Source organism: Borostomias antarcticus, assembly GCF_949987555.1.
Source record: "Borostomias antarcticus genome assembly, chromosome: 11".
In the NCBI taxonomy this organism is placed as follows: Eukaryota; Metazoa; Chordata; class Actinopteri; order Stomiiformes; family Stomiidae; genus Borostomias; species Borostomias antarcticus.
The window spans coordinates 22,131,377-22,146,376 of record NC_140244.1 but is presented as its reverse complement, the minus strand read 5'-3'; the positions used below and the strand labels follow the sequence as shown (position 1 = coordinate 22,146,376).

Sequence of the window (15,000 nt, the reverse complement as noted above, 5' to 3'; positions counted from 1 at the left end):
ATACAAGGGCTCTGTGTGTATCAAAGGCTACAGGTCACCTGTACCACCGGACCTAGTACAATATCTACAGCATAGAAGGCATGACCTTCTTCTCGAGGTTCTTCACCTCGGGGAAAAAAAAAACACAATGTGAAAACTGTTGGTAATCTCGCTCTTCAGCAACGGCTGACTATGACTGACGACCGAGCAGGAAACACTTTTCCCCGGCCTTAAACTCGTCAATATGTGGCATAAAGAGTACGGTGAGGACTGCCGGCATGTGCACATAAATATTCTGCTATTTGGGCAGGTAAAGCTCTCTCCCACTTCCCCCGCCATCGATCGCTGCTGCTCCCGCCCCGCCCGTGGGCCCAGAGGCTCAGATGGATTTGGAGGGTAATTTCCAGTGAACGCGTGAGTGGTCCTGGATGTTTCTGGGCGCCTCCTGTGGGCTGACTATTATGTAGATGAGGGCATACGTCGATGCGGAGGATCCCACTCAGAGGGCTTATAGAAGCGGCTCCGGTGCCAGACGAGTTGGATCGGCCGATGATACCGGGGGAAAAAATATATAAAAAAAACAAAAAACAGAACTAGAGCTCTCTGACTGCGTCTTCGCAGATCTCATTCTAGCAACCTCTCTCGCTGGCAATTATGAGGAGGAGATAGAGATGATGATCGGAGTACCGTTTACACTTGTTTTTTTGGTGTTTTTTTTCTCATTCTTGCTTTTCGACTTGAAGCTTAGATACGGCACATCAGCCAGCAATGTTGCAATAACCTTTGAAATGACTAATTCGTTGGCTGCCTTACTGATGTTGACATTTACAACACGCTTCTCATTTTAATGATGGTTGAAGCAAGAGCGGGTCCATTGACATGACATCATCGCTTTCTAACGACCTGCTGCGCCCTCCATCCGCTCGACTGCGGGTGTGTTACGGACGGTTCTCATCCCAAACGACGAGGCAAGTAGTAAAAATTACAACAACAAAAACAACAACAGGAGCAACAAAAGGCTTAAGTTTCGATATGTAAATTCAAGCGAAGTTCAAGAGGAGCGCCCTGTCTCGGAGGGTGGTGGCTGTAAACATCGGTCACGCCTTGTCTGCTCAGGACCGTCTGCAGTGTTGGAGCAGCGCCCCTGGGCTTCCAGGGGACGTTAGCGGGCTTGTAGAGGCTGAGTGGTCAGCAGACACAGCGAGAGAGAGAGAGAGAGAGAGAGAGAGAGAGAGAGAGATGGCGGGGGGGGGAGAGAGAGAGAGAGAGAGAGAGAGAGAGAGAGAGAAAGAGACAGAGAGAGAGAGAGAGAGAGAGAGAGAGAGAGACAGGGAGCTCTTTGTTTGACCAGGGGTCAGACAGATCTCTCCCTGTGTTATAATAAGGCAGAGAGTCAGACAGCCACTGAGGACAGACTTCTCCATGGGCAACAGCGAGGAATCAGATGCCTCAAAATAGCCCCAGCTGGGGTTGAGCGAACGCTCCCTCTATCTCCCCTCTGTCCCTCTCTCATCCCTACCCTCCCTCTCCAGACCACCCCCTGATCTTCTCTCCCCCTCCAAATGCCTCGCCCATCTCCTCCTCACCCTCTCCCCTTCTCCCTCTCCTATCATAAACCTCCTCTCCTCTCTTCTCCTCTCCTCTCTGCCGTGACCCCCGTGGCTCGTGATAGGAGGGCAGCTGGGGCTTCCTGGGGCTTCAGACAAAGCAGCAGACCTGCCAGGGGCCACAGTTGGCCAGCAGTGAGCAAGGTGTGTGCATCTGTCTGTGTGTGTGTGTGTGTGTGTGTGTGTGTGTGTGTGTGTGTGCGTGTGTGTGTGCGTGAGTGCATGTGCTGGTATATGTGTGTGTGTGTGTGTGTGTGTGTGTGTGTGTGTGTGTGTGTGTGTGTGCGCGTGCATGCATGCGTGTTGCATGTGTGTGCACGTGTGTTGGTGTGTGTGTGTGTGTGTGTGCGTTTACCCAGAGGGCTGTGGTCAAACACAGCTGGTGTGTTCCGTGGGGGCTGCGACCCCCTGCTGTTTTCAGGGGGTTAAACTGGAGGCTAAACTGACAGGCAGCTGGTGCATCGCAACGCTGCGCCTCCTGGAAACAAACCCACCAGAGCCTAAATTCGAGTGGCCATGTTGATTTATCTCCAGTAGCAGGTCTGTTTAGGGTTGGAACGTGTCCGTTCAACCCTGTGGAACGGAAGGCGCTGGAAGCATGTTTATAACATGTAGGAAGCATGTTTATAACATGTAGGAAGCATGTTTATAACATGCAGCTGCGGAGGAATTCCCCTCGGACCTCCCTATACATCCACGCGCCGCCTTGATTGAATTAGACGGCCATTGGAAAGCTGTCTGCTGCCGACCTCTTTAAGTTGTGGCCTTACAGCAGCCCAGCCTGCCCTGGGAATAGCTTTAATTAAAGCCAGAAATTGGGTTCGATTTTATCCTCGTCATGAACTGAAGAATCCTCAAAGCTAATCACCACTTCATCAAGACAAATGAAAAGCATATCAGTGGGGTTTGCGTGCGCGTGTGTGTGTGTGTGTATGAGTGTGTATGAGAGAGAGAGAGAGGGGGGGGGGTGAAAGAGAGAGGGAGAGAGAGAGAGGCGGAGAGTGAAAGAGAGAGGGAGAGAGAAAGAGGGGGGGGGGGGGTGGAAGAGAGAGGGAGAGAGAGTGAGAGAAAGAGGGAGAGAGAATGATATGACGCATACGCCCGTGTGTGTGTGTGTGTGTTATCGGCAGCGTGTGGGCAGGAGTGGATGCGGACAGATGGATGAACGACCGAGTCTCCATGGTTGACATAAACAAATCAGACTGTCTTCAGATAATTAAGCATTATTGATATATTGAAGCTTTAATGTAATTAGGATGAATTTCTACACCGCGGCTTGTCGTTACTTAATCACCCTGGTTGGGGATGAGTGAACTGGACGTGCTGGCAGCCCATCAGTCAGGGTTATGAGTCCCCACCAGGGCCCAGGGAGAGGTCAGCGCTGACCACTTATCGCTGACCAGGATGGAGTGATGAGGTTTGTCCATGACCTTCCAACTGGGCTGCCTAATTAGACCCCGCCCCCAAACCCTCCCAATCCCATGTTGCAGGGGCCGGGTCGTTATGACGCTGACCACGCCTTTACTGCGACTCCAACATTCACAGGGACACTTGACATTTATTAGTGCTTCGCTCTGCACTTCCGCTGTCCCATAGTTACTGCGGCTACTGCACTAGAAGTTAATGCTTCTTAAGAAAGGTCATAGTGTTGACTGAAAGAAACTCTCCCTCTCTCTCTCTCTCTCTCCTCAGATTATCAGATACAACATGCTTATTAGGATAGGCGGTGTTGGTATTGTTGTATGTTCTATGTCATTCGGTCGCCTGAGGTGGCCTGCTTGTTAGGTCGGGTAATAAGCTAGCGTACGACGGTACGTTGATGTTGGGTCCTGAACCTGGCTGATAACGGACATGGGGGGGGGGGGGGGTTACGCGCCATACCATTCTCTCCCTCCCTCTCTCTCTCTCTCTTTCCTGCTCGTCTGCGTAGAGAAAGGTCAGCTCATCCCTCACTCTGCCCTGGACCGTGAGGAGACCCCGCAAACATGAGGATGTCACCCTTCTGAAAGGATTCTCTAAATTACAGCTCTGATGAAAAGTCCAGCGGCACTCTTTCCAACAGGGGAGCGAGGTCGGGAAGAGAGGCTTATGGGTAGCGATGGTGCAGTGGAGCTTTGTTCTGCAGCAGCTGTGTGTGTGTGTGTGTGTGTGTGTGTGTGTGTGTGTGTGTGTGTGTGTGTGTGCGTGCCTGCGCATGTGTATGTGTGTGCGTGCGTGCGTGTGTGTGTGTGCGTGCCTGCGCATGTGCCTGTGTATATGTGTGCGTGCGTGTGTGTGTGTGCCTGCGCATGTACCTGTGTATATGTGTGCGTGCGTGCGTGTGTGTGTGTGTGTGTGTGTGTGTGCCTGCGCATGTGCGTGCGTGTGTGCATGTGTGTGGGTGTGTGTGTGTGTGTGTGCGTGCCTGCGCATGTGCGTGCGTGTGTGCATGTGTGTGTGTGTGTGTGTGTGCGTGCCTGCGCATGTGCCTGTGTATGTGTGTGAGTGCGCGTGTGTGTGTGTGTGTGTGTGCATGCCTGTGCATGTGTGTGTGTGTGTGTGTGCGTGCCTGCGCATATGCGTGCATGCGTGTGTGTGTGTGTGTGTGCGTGCCTGCGCATGTGCCTGTGTATATGTGTGTGTGTGTGTGTGTGTGTGTTTAAGAACTGCTGTGAAGGGGCATCATGTACCAGTTTCAGATGATCATCGTCCTTCCTTATCTAATCCCCATCGCTGGGCCACCCTGCCCGCCTCGAGAACACCAGCAGCTCAGGGCTCCGCCCTCTTCGGGCACAATGAAGGAACAATCCAATCTGCCTATAAAACCCAACATGCTCTATTAAACAAATGGCTTTTAGATCCCTTTCTCTTAACACATTTCCCTCGCCTACAACGATAAATTATTCATAAAGCAGATATTTTAAAAGCATACTATACGTCAAGGCTCTTTCAAGGAATGAAGAGACACCGGGAGAATAGAAATGTATGCTGGGTTTTAATTAGCAGTGAGTTTAGTGCGGTGGGCATATTGCCTGTTCCACTGGTCCACAGTGCACCGGGGCAGAGGCAGGATGGGCTCTCCCTCATTATGTACTAATGAGTTGTCTATTAATGAAAATGGAAAACATTTATTTTTGCGAGTGCTACGGGTTCAGCTGGATTAATCTCTGCTCTACTGCGGAGAACTGGGAGGGTAAACTAGGCTACGGCTTCACTCCTGCGCTGCGTTACCTCCTTAGCAACCGCACTACAGGGCTGAGGCTGTATGCACGGTAGCGAGGGAGCACACTGTAGCAGACGCACAAACATCCACACCCGCACACCGGTTTCACACATGGATTGTTATCTGCAATTACAGAACGGACAGTAGCAAGTACTGTAGCTCAATATTTTATCAATAGTGAGCCGCATGCACACACACCCACACACACACGCGCGCACACACACACACACACACACACACACACACAAGAAAACACAGTAACTCTCTGCTCTTGTCAGCTGAACACACACACTTTACTGCAGCAATAATTGTGCTGTTAAGTTGTGGAGGAGGAGATTTAGCTTACACCCTGTGCAGTGCAATAAAAACCAATTCCAAACTAATTACATTGCACTGTTCCCAGACACTCAGCATCTCTCCGTTCTCACCCACAGACCACTCTGTCAATATCTGTCATTGGTCACAATCAATAGTAATAAAAATAACAAAGGCGAACCGGACAAATTTAATATTTATATAAAAAATCCAATATCTTTAATAGAGTTAAGGGTTCTAAGAGTTAAGATTTAAAGCGGTGGTGTTGCCACATGTCACGAGAGAGATTGAGAGAGAGAGAGAGAGAGAGAGATAGAGAGAGAGATTGGAGAAGAGGATTTGGCTGCATGTGCACAGACCCCAAAAATGTACAGTATATAGCACCAAAATAACATCTTCACATCTTTGTGAGAGTAATTTAATTCCCTTCCCTAACATTTCCTATCAAACGGTGACCAGAGGTTTTCTAATAGACCACGCATAACCTGATCGTCTCCCACTTGATGTAATTGGATTGAGAAAGCTATTAAAATGGCCCTTGCCCATCCGTCCGTCTGTTCATGCAACGCACAAGATGTACCACAATCCACCACTGGGGGTGCTAGCCACAGTTCATTTTCCCCATTGTCAATACATATTGCTTTGTACACTAAAAACTATACTTTGTGTGTCAGTAAAAGTATAGTCCATTCCACTCAGGGACCCTTCCGTTTTGCAAATCCACAGAGCCGAGGAGCCTCCTAGGATTCTCAGAGGTAAGTGTAAAGCTTAGGTGCATTGTGGGTACATTTACTACTAGTTATAGTCGTTGTATTTCACACAATAGAGTAAATGCTTTTTTTTCTTTAGGTAGCTAGATAATGTAGAATAGAGTACAGCAGTCTGTATGTGTCCAACCATAGGTGTGCCGTGCCGTCTGTGGGTGTGTCACAGAAATCCTGTGCTCCAGTATGTCCCCACGCTCCTCCTCTGGGGCACCTACATGAGGCGAGTGCTGTATGGTTACAAAAGGACGTCTCAAATGGTCTGAGGCCTCTTACGTATCATAATACATCCAGCAGAGCTGTCAGAGTCAAGAGATGACCTGATCACTGGCTATTCTGTCTAGTGATAGCGAGGGAGGGAGAGGAAGAGAAAGAAAGAAGAAAAAACAGAAGAGATATACAGCGAGGGAAATAATTATTTGATCCCCTGCTGATTTTGTAAGTTTGCCCACTGAAAGAAACTAATCGGTCTTTAATTTTAATGATGGGATTATTTTAAACAGTGAGAGACAACAAAAAAGTCCAGAAAAACACATCACAAAAAAGTTTGCATTTTAATAAGTGAAATAAATATTTGACCCCTTCACAAAACATGACTTAGTACTCGGTGGCAAATCCCTTGTTGGCAATCACAGAGGTCAGGCGTTTCTTGTAGTTGGCCACCAGGTTTGCACACAGTCAGGAGGGATTCCGCCCTACTCCTCTTTGCAGATCCTCTCCAAGTCATTATGGTTTTGAGGCTGACGTTTGGCAATTCGAAGCTTCAGCTCCCTCCACAGATTTTCTAAGGGATTAAGGTGTGGAGACTAGCTTGGCCACTCCAGGACCGTAATGTGCTTCTTCTTGAGCCACTCCTTTGTTGCTTGGCCGTGTGTTTTGGGTCATTGTCATGCTGGAATACCCAGCCACGACCCATTTTCAGTGCCCTGGCTGAGGAAAAGAGGTTCTCACCCAAGATTTGATGGTACATGGCCCTGTCCATTTTTCCCTTTGATGCACTGGAGTTGTCCTGTTCAATTAGCTGAAAAACACCCCCAAAGCATAATGTTTCCACCTCCATGTTTGACGTGTGAGGATGGTGTTCTTGGGGTCATAGTCAGCATTCTTCCTCCTCCAAACACGGTGAGTTGAGTTGATGCCAAAGAGCTTGATTTTTGTCTGATCATAACACTTTCACCCAGTCCTCCTCTGAATCATTCAGATGTTCATTGGCAAACTTCAGACGGGCCTGTACTGTACATGTGCTTTCTTGAGCAGGGAGACCTTGCGGGCGCTGCAGGATGTCAGTCCATTACGGTGTAGTGTGTTACCAATTGTGTTCTTGGTGACTGTGGTCCAAGCTGCCTTGAGATCATTGACAAGATCCTCCAGTGTAGTTCTGGGCTGATTCCTCACCGTTCTCATGATCATTGAAACACCATGAGCAGAAATAATTGCTGGTTGATAGGAGATCAAATACTTATTTCACTCGACCAAATGCAAATCAATTTAATAACTTCTTTTGAAATATTTTTTTCTGGATTTTTTTGTTATTTTGTCTCTCACTGTTAAAATAAACCTACCATTAAAATTGTTGATGGATTATTTCTTTTTCAGTGCGCAAAGGTACCAAATCAAATCAGATCAAATAACTATTTCCCTCACAGTAAATACAGATAAAGAGAGAGAGGGAACGTCAGAGAGCAAGAGAAGGAGAGTGGGAGAGAGAGATAGAGAGATACAGTAGGGAGAGGCATAGAGAGTGCGCTAATATGCACCTGAAGCAGATGGTCCTTGATCAGACATGAGAGGCTGGCCAGCGAGATGCTCTGCCCTGAGGGAAGAATGACAGCCCCCCCCCCACCACCACCGCCCCAAACCTGGGCACCAGCGCCAGACACAGGGCTCTGTGTTCCAACCAGTCCACGGGGACACAGGGGGAGACTACTGTCCTTCACACTATTCCATAAGAGTAACTGCCAGTCGCAGACTGAACAACAATGACCACAAGATTCAGTCTTGTGTACAGTGACAGTGAAATGTTGCTGCCGTCTCCAAGATTATGCTAAAGATAAACTCTAATATTCAACTTTCAAATAACAAATTTACAAGTTACAAATTTACAACTTACAAAAATTACAATTTACAAATGAACACAAATTACACAATAAGTACCCTTTCTATAAGTATACAATTATTGGGATGGGATAAATACATTTCTGGATGGATTATGTAAATGCTATATATGGGAATAAATAAATAAATAAATAAACACTGTCGATACCAGTGACGTCTCTTGAGTATACTACTGTACCTGCAAGAATTGCTTTCTCCATCCGCCTATACAAAACGTACAGTATACTGTATGAGGTGCCTAACTTCAGGAGACCAGCTGTAGGACGTGCTCCTCTAGGAACAGATGAAACGACGCCGAGTTCTTTTCTGACATTTAAAAAAAAGCATACTAGTCCGAGAACATTTTTTCTTTCTCTTACGGAAATACAGAAAATGCCAAAACACTAACCAAATCCCACTTAGCCTGTTCTGAATCATCTAATGGCAGGCCTCCCTCCTCCCTCTCTCTCTCGCTCTCTCGTGGGGAGGAAGTGGAGAAAATAAACAAGATGCACTTAACGTTATTTATACTCTCCGCTATGACAGAGGCGGCTGGAAATGCCAGGCCTTTAGATGTGACCTTCAGTCAGGGAACGCTCCCATCACTCATCACTGGCGCCCACACATCAAATTGTACCGACCGCATCTCCTTCCTCCTGATGCTGCCGCTGCTATCTTCACATGGTCCACCTTCCTCTTCCTCATCCCACCTTCCTCCTCTCCATCCCGCTGCCTTTTCACCTGCCAGTACCTTGTACCTTCCTTCTCTCTCTGCCCCTCCCCCCCCACACACACACACACCCTCTATTGTTGAAGAAAAAAAAGGTGGGCGCCATGTCACGGAGAGGCCTGTCCGTCGATGTCAGTGCTGGTTACATCTGAACACAGGGAACCTATTCCCTTTCCCCGCCTGGCGCCAGCCATTCAAGTCAGCAGCGCCGCGAAGCACCAGCGCCATTCAATTTGGCAAAGGCAATGAATAACGAGAAGAAAAGAAGGAGGGAAAAAAAAAAGACTGACGAAGCGCCGAACTGCCGCGTGGCTTCGGTGGAGCGGGGGCGGACGGGCTCCGTGCCGGCCTACAGCTCTCACCGCGGTGTTCAGGCGCTTCAGACCAAGTTTGTGTGTTTGCGCAGGGGTGGTGGTGTGTGTGTGTGTGTCTGGTGAGGCTGGGGGGGGTGGGGGCTGGGATTACAGGGTACGTTTGGGATATTATCCACCGAGCTGCAGTTTTTTTTTTTTGAGCCGTGATTTGTACCCCCACGCCTCCACGCAGAGGTGCGCCCAGGCCAGAGCTGAGCCCTCCCTGATTCAAGCGTTCAGAAGAGGCAGTATAGGTGAGAGTGCCCACTTTGCTCAGCGTCGGTATAAACGCGCCGTTCTAAATCGTCTCAGCATCCCACGCCCTCCACGTCTCTCCCTGCACATCATCCTTTTAAAAGCCTGCATTTTCCTCCACTTTCCTCCCTGATGAGGACGTAGTTAAAAAGTATCCATTTTGCTTAATATCAGATATTATGTTCTGCTTTCCAAATGCGATAAGAGACGCTCCCAAGCCATTTCCGTGGGCTTAATCGACACCCACTGTTATCCTCAATCAAATATAATATTTGAAAGTGACGCACTAAGCGTCAATCACACAACAAGGTGTTATATTCTCAGTGGGGTGCCGGACGCTAGACCAGATGTCCTTAAAACATTTTTGGCACAGATCTTGTGTAATTATTCTAATCCAAAGTGATTCAAAACCTAATAGTACCAAGCCGGAGCAACTAAGCGGGTGTGATGATAATGATAAACAGCAGAAACGGCAAAACAGGAAACAATTCCAGCAAACGTCCAAAGACAGATGCTGCATGTTGAGGCCAGGGATACGCAAATTGAACAGAGAGTTGAGGAGAGAGTGAAGAGGAGATGGAGGGAAGTGTCTGGGAGATGTGTGGAGAGATGCAGGGGCAGCTTGAGGGTCGGTACCCTCTGTAACGCTGCCACGCCCCCCTGGGCACAGCTGCCTATCACCCGGCCCCAACACCATGAGGGACGACGCACTTACTACACACTCACACTGAAGACAAGTATGTGTGTGTGTGTGTGTGTGTGTTTGTGAGGGGGTGGGGGGGGGCAAGGGAAAGTACACACATGGATGAGTGAATGAGTGAGTAAGCGAATGAGTGAGTGAGTGAGGAGTGAGTGAGTGAGAAAATGAGTGAGTGAGTGAGTGAGTGAGTGAGTGAGTGAGTGAGTGAGTGAGTGAGTGAGGAGTGAGTGAGTGAGTGAGTGAGTGAGTGAATGAGTGAGTGAGTGAGGAGTGAGTGAGTGAGCAAATGAGTGAGTGAGTGAGTGAGTGAGTGAGTGAGTGAGTGAGGAGTGAGTGAGTGAGTGAGTGAGTGAGTGAGTGAGTGAGTGAGTGAGTGAGTGAGTGAGTGAGTGAGTGAGTGAGGCGGACAGACAACAAGAGAAGGAGATAGAAGGGAAGCCCCAGAGATCTCCTCCTGTCAAGCACCAGAGAGTCTCTCTCTCTCTCTCTCTCTCTCTCTCTCTCTCTCTCTCTCTTCTCTCTCCTCACATTCCGTTGTCTCTGAGATGATTGCAGAACGATTTTTTATTTATTTATCCAGCTCACATCTGTGTGTATGCGTGTGTGTGTGTGTGCATCTGTGTCTGTGTGTTTAGTTTATTTAACAATAGGAAAACTTAAAGCACAATGATCTATATCTATAGCTTAAGACATTGCCAAGGATAACACAATAACGCCTTGGACTTATTTCCATTGTGTACCTTGATGTGATGACAGGTGGTGGAGGAGCACGGCTAGGCAGCATCCAACAATAATCCAAATTAATCTAAACTAAACATCCGTCTACATCCCAATACAACAAGAGTATAAACAAGCAACAATAAGCACAACAACATTAGGAGAATTACAGACTGGCATATTATATGATTCAAAATGTTCCATAAGCCAAGTTGTTACCTTTTTTTTTTTAAAGATGTTGGTTACCTATGCTTTTAACATGCAAAGGTAACTTGTTCCAATTCACAGCTCCACAATACTTAATAATACATGTACCCATGTTTGTTTTGAACCTGGACAAGTACAGGTCAGCAATGCTAGCTCTAGTGTGGTATGCATCGGTATCACGGCTCCTCTGTAAGTGATTTTTGAGGTACGCAGGTGTTCTGTTGTCATAGACATTATGGACCACCCTGAACTGCCCTAGCCACCAGGGGGAGCCAGCACAGCTACTGGAACTGCGGTTTCCCCACATAGTCCCTCGCGGCCAGACCAAGCACTACCCTGACTCATTTATTCTGTGAGATCTGTAACTTATCTTTAAGTACTTTAGTCAGGCCTCTGTACCATGAACAAAATCCATAATCAAAGCAAGAGAAGAAAGAAACCAAAGAATTGGCTAGCAACCTAAGACTCACTGCATCGAGAAGATGAACTTTCCTGGCTAAGAATCTATCTAGGGAACAATGTAAATAGGTCACAGAGGGGTTGGCAGAGAAGAGCTGACCACCAAGGTCGATGTTAGTCGACTTCAGCTTACACAGCCGAGGCTGTGAACCATATATTATAAATTCCGATTTGGCCACATGAAGAGACACCTTATCGTCTATTATCCAGTCCCTGATCTTGTTAAATTGTTCACTTAAAGTGCCCTGCAACTTGATCTCATCTTTGTGAGAGACTAAAATAGCTCATCTGCATATAAGAACAGATTCGCTGTTCAAGCTGACTTCATATTGTTTATATATAAATTAAAAATAATAGTGGACCTAAGACACACCCTTGTGGGACACGTTACAGGTTGTTCCTTGAAAAGATGACCTATGATGTCTTTCCTCTGATCTCTATCAGACAGGTAGGAAACAAACCATTTTAAGGCTGGAGGACTCATGCCTAAAGCAGACAGCTTTCTGAACAGTAGGTTATGATCGACAGTGTCAAAGGACTTTTGTAAGTCACTTAAAATAATATATAAAGTTTTCCAACATCAATTTCACCTCTTATGAAGTCAGTTAAATATAGCAAACAGGAGTCAGTTGAATAAGACTTCCTGAAGCCATATTGGAATTCATATACCAGTTATAAGAATCGGAAATGTATTGATATAACTGTTTGTGAATAACTTTGTACAGGACCTTGAGGTGAGAATTCACACTTAAGATAGAGACCGGTCTATAATTCCCCAGGTCAGACCTGTTGCCTTTCTTAAAAAGTGGGATGACTTTGGAATGCTTCATGTCGTTAGGAAGAGTACCTTGCTCTAAAGACAGATTCATCACATGAGCAACAAAAGGAGCTATCAGGTCGGCTGCGTCCTTCAAAAACCCAGCAGCGATATTATCAAGGCCTGTAGCTTCAGCACAGTTAAGGCATGTCTTTGTGAGTGAGTGAGTGAGTGTGTGTGTGTGTGTGTGTGTTTGTGTGTGTGTGTGTGTGTGTGTGTGTGTGTGTGTGTGTGTGTGTGTGTGTGTGTGAGTGAGCGATTGAGCTTGCATGTGTGCGTGCACGCTCTTCGGAGACGATGAGTTTATCAGAGCACTGATGAGGAGAGCGGCAGCCAGTGAGATTAAGTGGAGACGAGGAGCGACTTCCTCTGGTTTGCATGAAAGATTGAGTACGGAGGAGAAAGGAGGAGTGGAGGAGAGGGGAGGAGGAGTGGAGGAGAGGGGAGGAGGAGGGGAGGAGAGGGGAGGAGGAGAGAGGGGAGGAGGAGGGGAGGAGAGAGGAGGAGGAGTGGAGGAGAGTGGAAGCAGGAGTGGCGGAGAGGGGCGGAGGAGTGGAGGAGAGTGGAAGGAGGAGTGGAGGAGAGGGGAGGAGGAGTGGAGGAGAGGGGAGGAGGAGTGGAGGAGAAAGGAGGAGTGGAAGAGAGGGGAGGAGGAGTGGAGGAGAGTGGGAGGAGGAGTGGAGGAGAGGGGAGGAGGAGGGGAGGAGGAGTGGAGGAGAGGGGAGGAGGAGCGGAAGAGAGGGGAGGAGGAGTGGAAGAGAGGGGAGGAGGAGTGGAGGAGAGGGGAGGAGGAGTGGAAGAGAGGGAAGGAGGAGTGGAGGAGAAAGGAGGAGTGGAAGAGAGGGGAGGAGGAGTGGAAGAGAGGGGAGGAGGAGTGGAGCAGAGGGGAGGAGGAGTGGAGGAGAGGGGAGGAGGAGGGGAAGAGAGGGGAGCAGGAGTGGAGCAGAGGGGAGGAGGAGGGGAGGAGAGGGGAGGAGGAGGGGACAGAAGCTGTAGGAGGTGTAGAGAAAAACAATGACTGGTAAAAACACTTAAGAGGCATGTCTTGTTCACACACCCAGGTGTTAACCGGCCATCATGTGTCCTGTGTGTCATGTGTACTGTGGACTTTGTCTTCTTTACACAATCCCATGTGACGTCCACCAGGGACTCATGCACCTGTTTTCACCAGCACACTTTGCGTGCCAGCTTGTTCCAAATGAAAAGAGCAAAGCTTTTAAGCAAATGGCGGTTGCGTAAACTAAAATGGCACTTTTGAAAGTCCCAACCATAATCGCTGAGAACCACTAAAACACTGTCATTAATGGGGATGCTGCAATTAGTCCCTCTTACGCTGCTCACAAAAGCCACATTAACTGAAAAGCTGAGAGAGCCTGCAGTTTGAACCCCTGCCACCGAAAGTGCACAGTAAACATGTTAACCCCCACCAATGATGCGTTTGTAGCAACAATTAAAATTGGCAACAATTGTATAAGTGCAGGCTGTTAGTTGCATCTTCATCAGAGTCAGCGTCTGATGAAGATGAGACAAACATGCTCAATTAGTACACTCTCCCTGTACACCTCAGAAACAGCACCACACACTCACAACCTCAAAACCTGGCTCTTGAGTAACCAGGTGTGTACTTGTGCCTAGCTTTGTCATGCCTACCCTGTCTGTCTGCATCTGTCTGCCTTAGTCTTTGTTGATCTGTCTCTATGCTTGTACCGTATTTTTAATTTAATTGTATGCGTGTTTTATTGTGTGAATGTTGTCCTGTGTCCATATTACTTGTGCTACTGTTGTCTATGAGGTCTGTCCTAAGTCTAATGTCTGTAAATGTTGTCTCAAGTGTGGATCCCTCGGTTTTATGTGTTTAAGTCTAATGTCTGTAAATGTTGTCTCAAGTGTGGATACCTCTGTTTTATGTGTTTAAATGTGCTCTATGTTTCTGTCCTGCTTTGCTTGGTTAGCCTTGTTGTGTTTATACTTTGCTGTATGTTTTTAATTGTCACTATTGTTTTAATGCCTTGATCCTTCTTAGGTTGCTTTAACATGAGGCCAGGGACAACAGGTGAAAATTAGTTCTCTAATCCTGGCACATTTACAATTGTAAAATTGTTGATTAATGTACAATATCCCTGAATCAAATAAATCAATAAACAAAACTAAACTTAGTCTTTTACCTGCACCTAATAAAACGGCTCGAATTACCCGTGTGGTTCAGAGACTCTTCCTATACTGTACATCGTACAGTACAGTACATCTCAACAAGTGCACCATAAACATGTTGACCCCCATCAATCATGCGGCACCACTTTGTAGCAACAATTAGAATGTCTATTGGTGATTGAGGCGATCAGCGATAACACCAAGCACTCTTACTCACAACACTCAGCATGAAATAAGTCTTGCAGCTGTTCTGTAAGGCCAGCCTGTGATTATCGGGAAAGAAGAGGCAGACTGAGTTCGGAACCCGGCGCTGAGGCCGAGGGATTTTGAGAGCGCTGAAGGGCTCTTCTTCTTCTACAGTGTATCTACTTCACTACAAGTATGCATTCATTTTTATGGTTTTTAGATTCGTCAGCATTTGTTTTCTTATTGCCATCTTTCAAAATTGTACATTTTGAATAATAGAAACAAAACCGCTAGAGGAAAACAGGGTTTAGCCCAATGCTGCAGTGTATGACAATGGCCTTGGGGAAATCACAATGACTTATTTTTAACCGCTAGCATCCACTTAGTGGTTTACAGAAGGAAAAGAGCGATTTAGGTTTTAAATAAAAGAGATGAACTTGTAGCTCCAAGGTAAGGAGGTAGAG

The 15,000-nt window shown here is 47.3% G+C and overlaps 1 protein-coding gene across 1 annotated transcript in view; it reads right to left on the bottom strand.

Annotated features, from left to right (window-relative positions):
- The window catches only part of LOC311315495 (cadherin-4-like), a gene marked incomplete at both ends in the record, with an annotated part of 270,228 nt that overhangs the window by 151,664 nt on the left and 103,564 nt on the right, over positions 1–15,000 (bottom strand). The gene's annotated exons all lie outside the window — the stretch shown is intronic.